This window comes from Homalodisca vitripennis, chromosome 3, assembly GCF_021130785.1.
Source record: "Homalodisca vitripennis isolate AUS2020 chromosome 3, UT_GWSS_2.1, whole genome shotgun sequence".
In the NCBI taxonomy this organism is placed as follows: Eukaryota; Metazoa; Arthropoda; class Insecta; order Hemiptera; family Cicadellidae; genus Homalodisca; species Homalodisca vitripennis.
In genome coordinates this window covers 164,064-177,099 of record NC_060209.1, presented here as the reverse complement: position 1 = coordinate 177,099, position 13,036 = coordinate 164,064, and positions in this window count along the sequence as shown.

Below are 13,036 nucleotides of genomic sequence, written 5' to 3'. Positions count from 1 at the left end.
TAAATCACGTTGACGTAGTTTATTATAAGAATTTATTATGCGAGGGCATGTTTGATCGACAGGAATAAGTCTGTAAGGTTAAAGATTTGCTTGGTAACAAATCAACAGTTCTAAATTAGGTATTTAGTGATTTTCTTCAATATATAACCAAATTGTACTGTATATTTGTTTTTGGCTTGTTTGATTTTACTTAAACACTTGTTTTAAAACAGTTCACAGTGCAGCATTATAATTATTTGTGGCTATTTTTAGTAACTGAGTGTTAAAAATTAAAAAGTTTTGATCTCGTAACGTAAGGAGCTGGCGGTACTGGTAGTCATCTTGGGCATAGGTCTATACAATTTAAAAAAGACTATTACAACTTAATTTTTACATATACAATTACAAAGTACGTCTCATTTTAAAGTATGACGAATACATATCCAAATGCTATATCAATATTTTTATTGGTTATTTATAAAAAAAATTCTCAAACTTTTTTACACTTTATTGAATAAATAATACAAAATTTTTATTAAAATCCAAAGTGTTTCGGTACATACTGATGACATAATGATACTTAGTCCATAAACAACAAAATTGCATTGTTTGTGAGAGACAATTAGACCAGTATTATCATTACTTGTTATTGTGTAGGAAAATATTATTTTATTCATGTTTAAATTTGTTTAGTAGGGTTACCTACCAGTGCTTCCAAGCTCTTAAGGAAAAGACAATGTTAATTAGCACTGAACATTACAAGTCTAATCTTTTTATTCAGCTACTTAAAATATTACACTAAATTTGCCAGTGAGGTAACTCTTTAAGATTAAAAAGACTTAATAACTCGTTTAGGTGTGCTTAAAAATTTTAATTATTTTCTCAAGATATTACACAAATTTAAACTTATGAATGACTGACTATGAAATAGTGGAAGCTCTAAAAATTTGTTCCATTTATTAGAGCACAGAGTTTGTCTGTTTTTAAACAAGAAAAGGTTCCACAGAAACTTATTTACATTCTTAACAAGAGAGCTATGTTCTTTATAAACATCTAAATATCTTATAAAAACAAAATGATAATGATATAAAAAATATACAATAATAACAAAAATTCTAAAACAAATATCTTGGTCATTCACTTTCTGTCTACGTTTTACTGAAAACTTGCCTAAAATTTTCTTTACTGTTAATAAATTACACATATAAGTTTTCATAAATTGAGACTATAATATGAACTTTTAAAACAAAATGGTATGGCTAGAAAAATGATTTTAATTGCACAAAATTTTGGAACATACTAATTCTGATAGTAATGTCTTGTATACAAATATGAATTTAGTCTCTGCTAGATGAATGTGACTCTGCTAGATTTGATACTTGGATAGTTTAGATACTCAGATTTTAAACTAGAATATTTGAAGAAAATATTTGCTTACATTACATACCATTTTCACCTTACGTAACATTAAAATTTTAAAACTAATAACACTTTAGCATTCAAAATCATGAATAAAATTTACTATGTTTTGTGTGAAACATTGTTCAATAGCTATGAAAAGTCATCAGTTATTTCATCGATATTTAGGTTAAATTAAAATTATAAAAAAATACAAATTTCCTCACAGTAAAAGTCAATGAGAAATAATTGTGTTTTACATTATCAATGTTTTATAGTCATAAAAATTACAATTTAATGTTATCTTGACAATTACGATTAGAATATATTGCACTAGATTTGTAATGGTATACTTTGAAGGAATACTTTTATGAACATTCTTTAGCTGTCATAAATATTACCAATTGTATTTTCTTCGTTTTTTGTGGAAATATTTTTGTGTCACATGAAATAAAGCAATTATTTTGTAAACTTGGCAGTCTGTATGTATGTGTTAATCTTGCATATTCTTAGGCACAAAAATTATCATTATAATTAGCACGTAGTTAATAAATTCCTAAATACATTTATTTAATTCACAAAATTTTTTAATATTTTATTATTAAATAAATTGAAATGAAACTGGAGTACACAGTTTATAGTACTTCTATAATCAACTCTGTTACAAGAAAATTTATTTTTTCTATTCAATGGCCAAACAGTTAACTAACTATATCTGTATGTAAACTAATACAAAAAGTAGTATCTATACCAAAATAATATGTTGGCTAAGGTTCTTTCGCAGGCTAGGAAGTAGCTGAAAAAAATCAATAAACTGTTGCTTTCTTAAAACATGTTACTTTGTAATTTTTGCAAATATGTAAATCTTCACATAACATTAAATACTTACATCAAGTACATGTTTACATTTTTCTACGTTTGTATGTCTTCAAAGTAATTCCTATAAATCTCTTTAAAATAATAAAACATATTTACATACCAGCAATGCTAGAAAATATGTAGAACTATCAATATCAAATAAAACAATAAAACAAATAAAAATAAAGTATGAAATAACTACAAATAATATTGAACCTAATTAAAAGTTATCACACAAATAATAATTTATACAGTAATAAAATTTCTCTACTAAGAATTCTTTCAATTTAGTTCTGAATTTTATTTATTGTTAACATGTTGTAATAATTTTTAGCAAAATCCTATATTTTCAAAAACATTGCTAGAGTAGCTGGAATAAAAGTGTGAATGGTTGCTGTGGCACTATACATACAAACACACTTATCTTTGTTGTAGTGATTAACAAAGATAGTCATGTACCAGTACATTGTAACTGATTACATCACAAGTGCTTTCACCCTGATTTAAAACTTTTTTTTTTTTTCTCTCTTCGTTTAATTAAACAGGCTCGGGTGAAAATTCCCATGACGCCTCGTGGTTCTCTGGGGGTTAAACTTCTGCCATACATATGTTATTTTGTGTTACTATGGATTTTCATTGAATATTTATTTTTCCAGGGAGACATATATCCATGAAGACATATTATGTTGGTGTACTGTCTTTGAAACTATATGTGTTTTTTTTATTTGTTTTTAAAATTGGTTAAGTTCCTTGTAGATTTCTATGTTATGAAGTTTTAATATATCAATCAAATTCATATTATGTGATCTAAGTAGATTATTTAATATCTTAAAGCGCAGGTCTCTCGCAAACTCGTAGGGCTGGGCATCGTAGAATAACGTGGTCAAGGGATTCTCGTACAGCGAGGGTACAACTTAAAACAAAGTGGTGTGAAATATTGTTTGATGTCAAACAACTTTGTATTGACCCGAGCATGTCCAAATCTCATTCTAATTTCATTGACTATCTCCCACCTTTTGAAGTTTGTCATGATGAACCAAGGGCTATGGCTATGGCCTGTCGTACTTTCTATTTCTTTGTACCATGCCGCTTTTTGGTGTATGTTGGCATACCTGCTTATATGCTACTGCATACTGCCTTTGTTGATAGGCTTTGAAGTTAGATGTTGGGATGTAAATATTGAACAATTTTGTGCGTCTGCTATGGCTTGTTTTGCTAGGTTATCTATATATTCGTTATGATAAAATACCTACGTGTGCTGGAAACCCAGTGAAAAGTGACGTTCTTGCCACTGTCTATTACATTATGGATGATACTCACCGGAATACCTTCCCCTTTGGAGTAGTTGTATACGTTACTCAGTGCTGTTATGGGCTGCTTGTGAATCGGAGAATATTATGATGTCTTTTTGTCTGATGGTGGCGAGTGTGAAGGTTGCTTGCAATATGGCTATAAGCTCAGCTGAGTAGCTGGATATTCCTTCTTGCAGGGAGAAAATTTACCTCTGATATCCAATTCTGGAATGTAGAACGCTGCACCAGCACCATTCTCGGTTTTTGATCCATCTGTATATATTTTTAGCGATTGTTTGTATATTTTCTCTGAGGTTACTTCGAGAAAACGTTGTTTTACAATAGTGTTGTTGCTTACCTTTCTTGGATATTCGAGTGTGAAGACAAATTTTATTTCATTGTCCATTGTTAATATAGGTTGTTTAAAGTCCCAGAAGGTTTTTACAGCTTTCTTTAAGTGATAAGTTTGGGTCAAAAGAATTGATTTTTGTAAGGGAGTGTAAATACAATGGTTTAGTCTTCTTCTCCAATATGGTCTACATTCAGTTAGCATGTTGAGAAAACATGAGACTTCTGTATGCAGGATGACATTGTTCTGATAATATTTTATAAACTAACTTATCTGTAAGTATTGATCTTCTGATATTTAAATGGTAGTATGTTAGCTTCAGTTTGTAGAGCAATGATTGGAGTGGTCTTAAATGCCCCTAATGATATTCTTAAAGCTTGGTTTTGTATTGCATCTAGTTTCTTCAATTCTTTGTTACAGACATGACCCAAACAAAAATGATCCCATTAGTCTAACTTACTTCTTATCAAAACTTTTATAAATATTCACTGCAAACTCTGGTGTTGCGCCCTTTGAACCACATACAATGGATTTTATAATTCCTATATCTTTCTGGCATTTTAAGGAAGTATTGTTGATGTGATTCTTAAAGTTTAGCTATTATCTAAAAGTATACCTAAGAGCTTAATGCAATTTACAGTAGGAATCACTTGGTCATTAATAATTATTAACTGTCTTTCGACGTTAGTGTTTTGCTTGCGTGAGAATTATTATTATCTTGCTTTTAGTAGCGTTAAACTCCAAGTGAAGTTGGTTGAAGTTCCTTTGGATTCTGCTTAGTGCGTTTTGAACATTTGATCGTACTGTTTCTACAAGTTTTCCAGATGAATAAATCATTATATCATCTGCAAATTGAAGTGATTTTACAAGGTTTGGGGTATATGAACATTTATGTGCGCTATATATAGTGCAAACAATAAAGGACTGAGCACACTGCCTTGGGGCAATCCTCTATTAGTATACCTAGTTATGATAAACTTAGGACTAATGAGAGTCATTTGTCTGTTTATGAGCCATGAGTTAATATAAGTCACAAACTTTGATGGAATGTTGTAGTACTTCAACTTGTTTATCAACTCTGGTATAAAAACTGTATCATATGCATTCATTACTTTGTCGACATACCTGTTTGTTACTACAACTATTGCGAAAGTAAATAAATATAATTTAAGTATAAACTTGAATTTGTCACATTTCCTTGAAAATGAGAATTGTTGGGCTATGACTACATGTTTTAAATTGTTTTATTATTTGCCATGACAATTAAATGAGGGCATATAAACATTCAATAAAGAATATCTAAACTTAATATTCAGAGATTAAAATAATATTTTAAAACAGAGTTTGAAATTTACATGAATTTCAATAAACATGTTAGTTAACTTTTCATTTTCATTAATAGATTATTTAAATATAATTTTGTTGAAAAATCTTTATTTTGCATAATTTATTTATAAGTATTTCTTGAGAATGACTTTAAAGACAATTTAATAATTTTAGGTCATTTTCAAACAAATAGATGTATAAATTAAATTCTTTCTAAAGAAACAAATTGTGTACTTTACAAAACTGGTTACTTTAAAATTATGTTAGTAGCTACAATCAGTTTTATTCTGATTTTTTAAAAATATTTCTATTTCTACTATTACGAAATATACAAAATGTACAAATGTATTGTGTATGTGTTAATACGAGTATGTAGACTTAAAATCTTATCATTTAAAATTTGTGGGATTGTCTTTAAAATACTTTTGTTAGGTTACCTTATGGAATGATTATATGACAGTTTTTAATAAATTTACGGTAATCAGTCTATTCCAGATTACATAATCAGGATTGGTTCTGTTTCGTTACACTCTTGTATGTATATATACTAGATATGAAGCTGATTGTGTATATGTAGAGGGCTGCCAGGAGTCAAGCTATGCCTCAGGGGAGACCACTATTATGTATATTTATATACATATTAGAGATGAAACTGATTGTTTGTGTATATGTAGAGCGCTGTGTATGTAGAGTGCTGCCAGGAGTGCTCAGGATAGAGCTAACTGTGTATCTGTTGACTGCCAGGAGTCAAGCGATGCCTCAAGGGAGACCACTATTATGTATATATATATATTTGAGATAGAGCTGATTGTGTATATGTAGAGCGCTGCCAGGAGTCAAGCTATGCCTCAGGGAAGACCACTATTATGTATTATATATTAGAGATGGAGCTGACTGTGTATGTAGAGTGCTGCCAGGAGTCAAGCTATGCCTCAAGTATTATGTATATATATTTGAGATAGAGCTAACTGTGTATCTGTTGAGGGCTGCCAGGAGTCAAGCTATGCCTCAAGGGAGACCACTATTATGTGTATATATATATATATATATATATATATATATATATATATATATGAGTTAGAGCTGACTGTGTATATGTTGAGGGCTGCCAGGAGTCAAGCTATGCCTCAAGGGAGACCTCTATTATGTATGTATATATATTTGAGATGGAGCTGATTGTGTATATGTAGAGTGCTGCCTCTGGGAAGACCACTTTTATTAAAATCCAACAGCATAACTTTCCATTCTCCATAACCCCATGACATATTACAAATAACTATGCACTAATAGTTCCCTCTCTTCTCTATTCCTAACTAAAATTAGGTTATTTTTAGATTTAAAACACAAACCAATGGGTAATGTTATGCATCATACCTGTAATTGAAATGAAATTTCACTAACATTAATAAAATTTATTATTTTTACATGTTATATTTTAATACATATTGTTAAAAGATTAACAAATCTACACAGCAAAAACCAACTCGAAATTGTTAGGGCACTGAATATAATTAATAATATTACTGAATAAAAATACACCTTTATTAATACCCATGTGAAAATAGGTCAAGGTTAAATACAAATAGTTTAAATTATTTTCTTATTTATCAGGAAACCACTGAACCTGACTTTATCTCTCATAGATTAAAACATACTGAAAGCTAAAAGACCCTGCAAGAGTTGAAGTAATACCAACTTGTGGTCATGACTCTTGCAGGATGAAGATCATAGGGTGGGGAGTTTTAGTGAGAGCCTCCCATGCCTGGGGGAACCGTCAAGGATAGGTGGCACCCTCTAGGTATCTGCTAGAGATTTCCTCCTCCCCTTAAAAAAAGATAAAAACATACTGTTTCTTGAACTGGTATGACTGAGTAGGCCTTCATACCAGCTAACCAACAGTAGTAGCATTGTCATCTGACATCCATACGATTATATAACGTACCTTACATACTCCATTGTTCTTTTGATACAGATTGTGCGTGATAGAATGGTTGATTTTGGTTTCTGGAGAACACATTGGTCAACACTTGCTAAGACTTTGGTTTCAAACATGCCGATGGGCACAAGCAAGAGCAATGGTTTTTGTAGTTACAAACTAGAGTGGGCAAAGCTATAGAAATTCTGAGAAGAATACAAGCTTTCAACATCTGTTTTAACATTTTGTAGATAAAGTAAAACCTACTGAAGAATTTCCAGTTCTTATTATCTTAGATGGGCATTAGAGCCATGTTATTAATGTTGATTTGATAAAATCAGCCAGAAACAACCATGTGACAATTTGTGTCACCACATTGTTCAGTAAATAACTGTTTAGTGTTGTGTATAGTTTTTATTAAGTGCATGTTTTATAGTTAGTGAAGTTGACACACAACGGGGTGGTTGTGATTCCTGACAGGCGTGTCACAACGCTTTGGTATGGTTTGTTTATTTTAATTTCTTCACAATCCTTCCATCGTCAAAAATAAACTTCAAACAAGGAAAATGTTACAAGAGTTTACCCTATTCTGTTCACAATTTACAAAAATGTTGACAAAGAGGCAGTTTGCACGTTGTGTGAGAAATTGATTCAGACAATAAAAATTGTACTCCCTTAATACATTAAAAAAATATTTAACGCACGGTTTGTTCTTTGTAATATCAGATTTAATGTTCAAATCACCTCCAATATATCATATAGCTGGTCAATTGAGTTAAATATACTACAAGATTTTGAAGTTTATTGAGAAAAATATTATGGTCACCATCGGTTGGTACAGTGAAACAATGATTCATTTGAATTTATCTAATAATATAGCGGTTACTTCAAAACGAAGTTCTATACAAAATTCTGTAACATCAAGAGCCCTTGCATGGAAAATATTGTGGACAAATATTAATGTTCCTCCAATAATCCGGTTTACTCTACAGAAAGCAGATAGACAGTAAAAACCATCTGGAAAAAAAATGTTACCACTTATTGTTTAAGAAAATGCTCTGATAAGCAAATGACATAAAGGTTCAATTAATTTTTTAAGAAGGTTTCTAGAACTGTGGTTTTGCCATTAAGACCTTGAATGTTTAAAAATATCAATTTTATATTTATAATATTATTTTGTAAATATGATGAGTTTGAAAATTTCCAAAATGATGAAAGTTCAAATTATCTGGTATTAAGTTAATTAAATTTCTATAGTTAGATTCCTTTCTTCCTCCAAATATTGACTCAAAATCGATACACCCACAATGTGCTCCAGAGGACACTGATCACTATCACTTGTGACATTCACCAACAGAAAATAATCACTTGCTGTACTCATTTTGACACGGCACTTGATTGCCATTTAATCAAGAGTTTTTAGGTCTATATATTTTTGACAAACTTCTCTCATTTTTTCACTATCTGACAAATGCAAGTTGATTTAGCACATCTAAATCAAATAATATACAGCAAATAATGTATACAGTAATTCATTCATTTATACTCTGACAATTAAACAACACAATTGGAAAGCCTACGGACAAGTAGCTGTTTCCCACATATCTTAATGAACGTCACTAGAATAGCCAAACTCAAAAAAAGTAGTGATGTATTAGATTGTGTGATAGACTCCAGCTCACACCTGCTATACAGCAGAAAGTACAGAGTGAGAAGGTCACAGACGGGAGCAGTGACCCAGCGGTTGCTGACAGTGCACACAACTACTCTGCCTCAGGCACTGCCACTGCCAACTTGATATCTCACTCAATCCCACAAACTGACTTTCCTCTTTCTAAAATATTAACAATTTTTTATTTCAATTATTTTCCTGACATAAGTAAATAATTCTCAAAAATGTCCAAGAACAAGATCTACATCGGACCTAAAGATCCCTGTGGTATTTGTAGTATAGGTGTAAAATTCTCTGGTATCTATTGTACTGGTCCCGTGCAACCTATGGTTACCCATGCTGGATGTGAAACATTGCTGAAAAAAACATTGAAAAAAAATTGAAATAAAGAGGAAAATCGACCACTCGAACATGTAAAAACTGTAATACAAAAACATCAGCATCCCTGATTCTACCCACTAAACAGGAATCACATCAAAACAAATGGTCAGTCACCAGGGCCTCGCACCTAAATTGCTGAACATGGTCATCAACATCAGGAGAAAATGAAAATCTCAACAACTTCCAGCTTGGCAGAGGAGCTAGAAAATGGTCAGTACAACAAAGTGTCCAAAAATATGAAGATCTAGAAAGAAACAGACATGGAAACTCTCTTGACCATAGCGGCTGAAGCTGGCAAACTTCCTACTGAAGGAGAACAATAAATCTTAAAAAGAGACATTCAGATATTGTCAAAACAAAAATCCTCATTAGAAGATACTTTTGCAGGGTTGGAGTTGAAGCTGGAAGAAATGATGTTGCTGAAACAAGAAAACACCATTTTTGCACCAAAACAATAGAAACCCCATGCAGGAAAAATTTGCATGAAACATTGGGCTCAAACTGGAAAAGAAAAAAACAGCACAGATTAGAATTACAAAACTTATTTGAAGAGAATGACAGAATGCAAAACCTTTTTTTCACTAGGATGAACAAAAAGAAAAAAATACTGGATCTTGAAATAAATTAAACCAAACATCTGACAAAAAACTAAACGTGATAGAACACAATAATTATACAGATTTAAAACTAAGTTTTAACAAGATTGAAAAGTCAGATCAATTTCAAGATACTAAAAATGCTCAAAGACATAGGAACTCAAACAGATCCATGAAGAAGAAACACCTGTCATATACTCTCAGCAGCCCCCTCGCTCTGACAGAAATTAGCTCAAGTGAGAAGACGAGACAAGATCGAATGGAGGACGTTGTTTAAAGAACTACATGAACAGGCTTAAGGCTCTAAATTTATCTAAACTCCCAGCGCATAGTGAATTGACTGCACCAGGAATTAAACACACCATGATATCTGGTCCAAGAACGTCTATAAAAAAAAACAAGACATTTTTGTGCCAAAACAAGTTTTTTCTGATAGGAAAAAAAAGACTGCTTTTAGCATCTCGCTTCAAGGCAGCCCAAATACAACACTAAAATTGACACAGTTGGAGAGCAGACAAACCATCATAAAAAAAACTGAATTTAATTATACAACACCCCTTACCAGAACAACTGACTATTCTACAGAAATTGACATAGTTGGAGCCAGACAAACCACTCAAAAAAAACTGAATGATTATAACACCCCTTCCAGAACAACTGACTATTCTACAGAATTGACATAGTTGGAGCCAGACAAACCACTCCATAAAAAACTGAATTATACAACACCCCTTCCAGAACAAACCTGACTATTCTACAGAAATTGACATTAGTTGGAGCCAGACAAAACACTCATAAAAAACTGAATTATACAACACCCCTTCAGAACAACCTGACTATTCTACAGAAATTGACATAGTTGGAGCCAGAACAAACCACTCATAAAAAAAACTGAATAATACACACACCCCTTCCAGAACAACCTGAACTATTCTACAGAAATTTGACACAGTTGGACTAAGCCAGACAAACCACTCATAAAAAAACTGATTATACAAACACCCCTTCCAGATAAACAACCTGACTATTCTACAGAACATTGACATAGTTGGAGCCAGACAAACCACTTATAAAAAACTGAATGATATAACACCCCTTCCAGAACAACCTAAACTGATCTATGGAAATTGTCATAGTTGGAGCCAGACAAAACCACTTATAAAAAACTGAATGATATAAACACCCATTCCAGGAAACAACCTAACTGTTCTACGGAGGAAAATTGACATAGTTGGAGCCAGACAAACCACTCAGAAAAAAAAACTGAACTGCACTCTTCATTTATACACAGATACAATACCCCACCATCAACTGCAAAGATCCGTCCCAATGGTGAAAGACATTAGAAGCATTTTTTTAATAGACACATAGAGTTTTACAAAAACATAAATAACAACTACTTCTATACTCTCACCAGACCACACTCCGCTCCTGTGCAAAATCTCTCCTTCTCATTATACCTGTACTCTTGAATAATATTCTTGAAATTAGTCTGTACAACTGAGATTGGCAAACTAAATCTAGCGACAGAGCTGGTCCAAATACCTCCTTTACTTTCTGAGCTTGAATTTGGTGGACGACTGAAGACTTTTCTTGGCCTAGTTGTGGGTTCTTGGTCTATTTCATGTTTTTTTTCCATTAGCAACTATTATAAAACCAAGTTTTCTCTTTCCTTTTTAGTTTAAATGTAGACCCTGTCTTGTGAAGTGAAAATATTGGTAAGAATCCAAATCAATGAGGTGAACATTGTCCATTCTTAAAACAATTTCTGTTATGTAACTATTAGTCAGGACTAGGTCATAGTGAACTGAGTTGTCATGGTGTACATCGTGTCTAGGGGGGATTGTTGTTACACACACATTGGTTTAGACCTACTCAGAGTTGTAATTCAGTTTCCATTTTTTTTATAAATAACTTGAGGGGATCCTTTTAAAACATCATTTGTTCCTGCAAATATTATTGTTGGACGTTGTAGAGATTTAGCCGCTTGGTTATAGACCTGTTGGACATCAGCTGTCAATTTTTACTACTCCATCCACATAAATCTTTCCCTTATTGCATGAACTAAAATTCTTTGGTAGTCCTTTACCTTGGCTGTCAGCGTAAAATTCTACTTTTATACTTTGTCGATTAAAAGTTCATAGCTGTTGTTATCATACTTATGAACATAATTGGTCCTTTCTTCGCTTGTTGTGTTAGTATTTTTACATAATTTTTTATTAGACTCCTTTATCTGTAGTAAATCAGTTTTTTCAGTAAGGACTTGGGAGCTATTTGATGTTGAAATGGCAGTTTCCATTTCAGCAAGTATTTTGTGTTTGGGTTTAAATTTATAGCTTTTTGACCGTTTTTTTAAACTGCCATGGGTTTTTTGGTTGTGTTTCTTTTACCTGATGTGCAGTCATATTGCTGTCACTTTCAGAGATCAATGTCACAAGCTGTGTGTTTGCACTTACCTCAATATTGCCTACTTGAGCTCGAGGTCCAGTAGAGGTAGATACAAAGTACTTAAACATCATGCCAGATACATTCTGATAATTCAACTGTAAATGTGGATAGTTATGCCAGAGTAGTGCCAGTTGGGAGCGTTTTGTTAAAGATGTCAGAGTGACAAATTGTGCATACTAATCTGCTGTCTGTGTTACCCAGTAGGTGCAAAGAACCACAACCTATCAGTTGTATAAGAATATCTGTGAAAATGGTCTTTTTGTCTTTCCATTAGCCTAAACGTAAGGATAAAAGAACACAAAGAAAACACAAGAAAGGGTCTCACAGAAAAGTAAAAAATTGCATGCCATTGTTGGTCTGAAGACCATCATATGAATTGGAATGAAGCCAACGTAATACATCGGGAACCACATTATTTTAAAAGGAAATTAGTAGAGGCAACATACATTAAATTGGCAGACCAACCAATCAGTCAACCATTAGGCCGCTTTGGTTGCCAATTATAAAAAATGAACTAAAAAGAAAACCAAAAGTATCAAACAGATTAGGTAGTTGTAATAAACCAATGCGGAGTCACAGTATGGTTTGAAGAAGTTCATCTAGCATTAACCAATAATAAAAAAAGGTCCCATTCCTGTCTCCCTTCCTTTTCACTGCCGCCATCTAGTTTCTGCCGTGACGATCGCCATTTGCTATTGGCCTTTGGTCAGTCATAGGTGGTTGATCGACGAATGCAGACGTATTGTGACCCGTATTCTGTATTTCATTTTAATGATTAGTATTGTGCATAGTTTTTTATTAAGTGCATATTTTAGAGTTAGT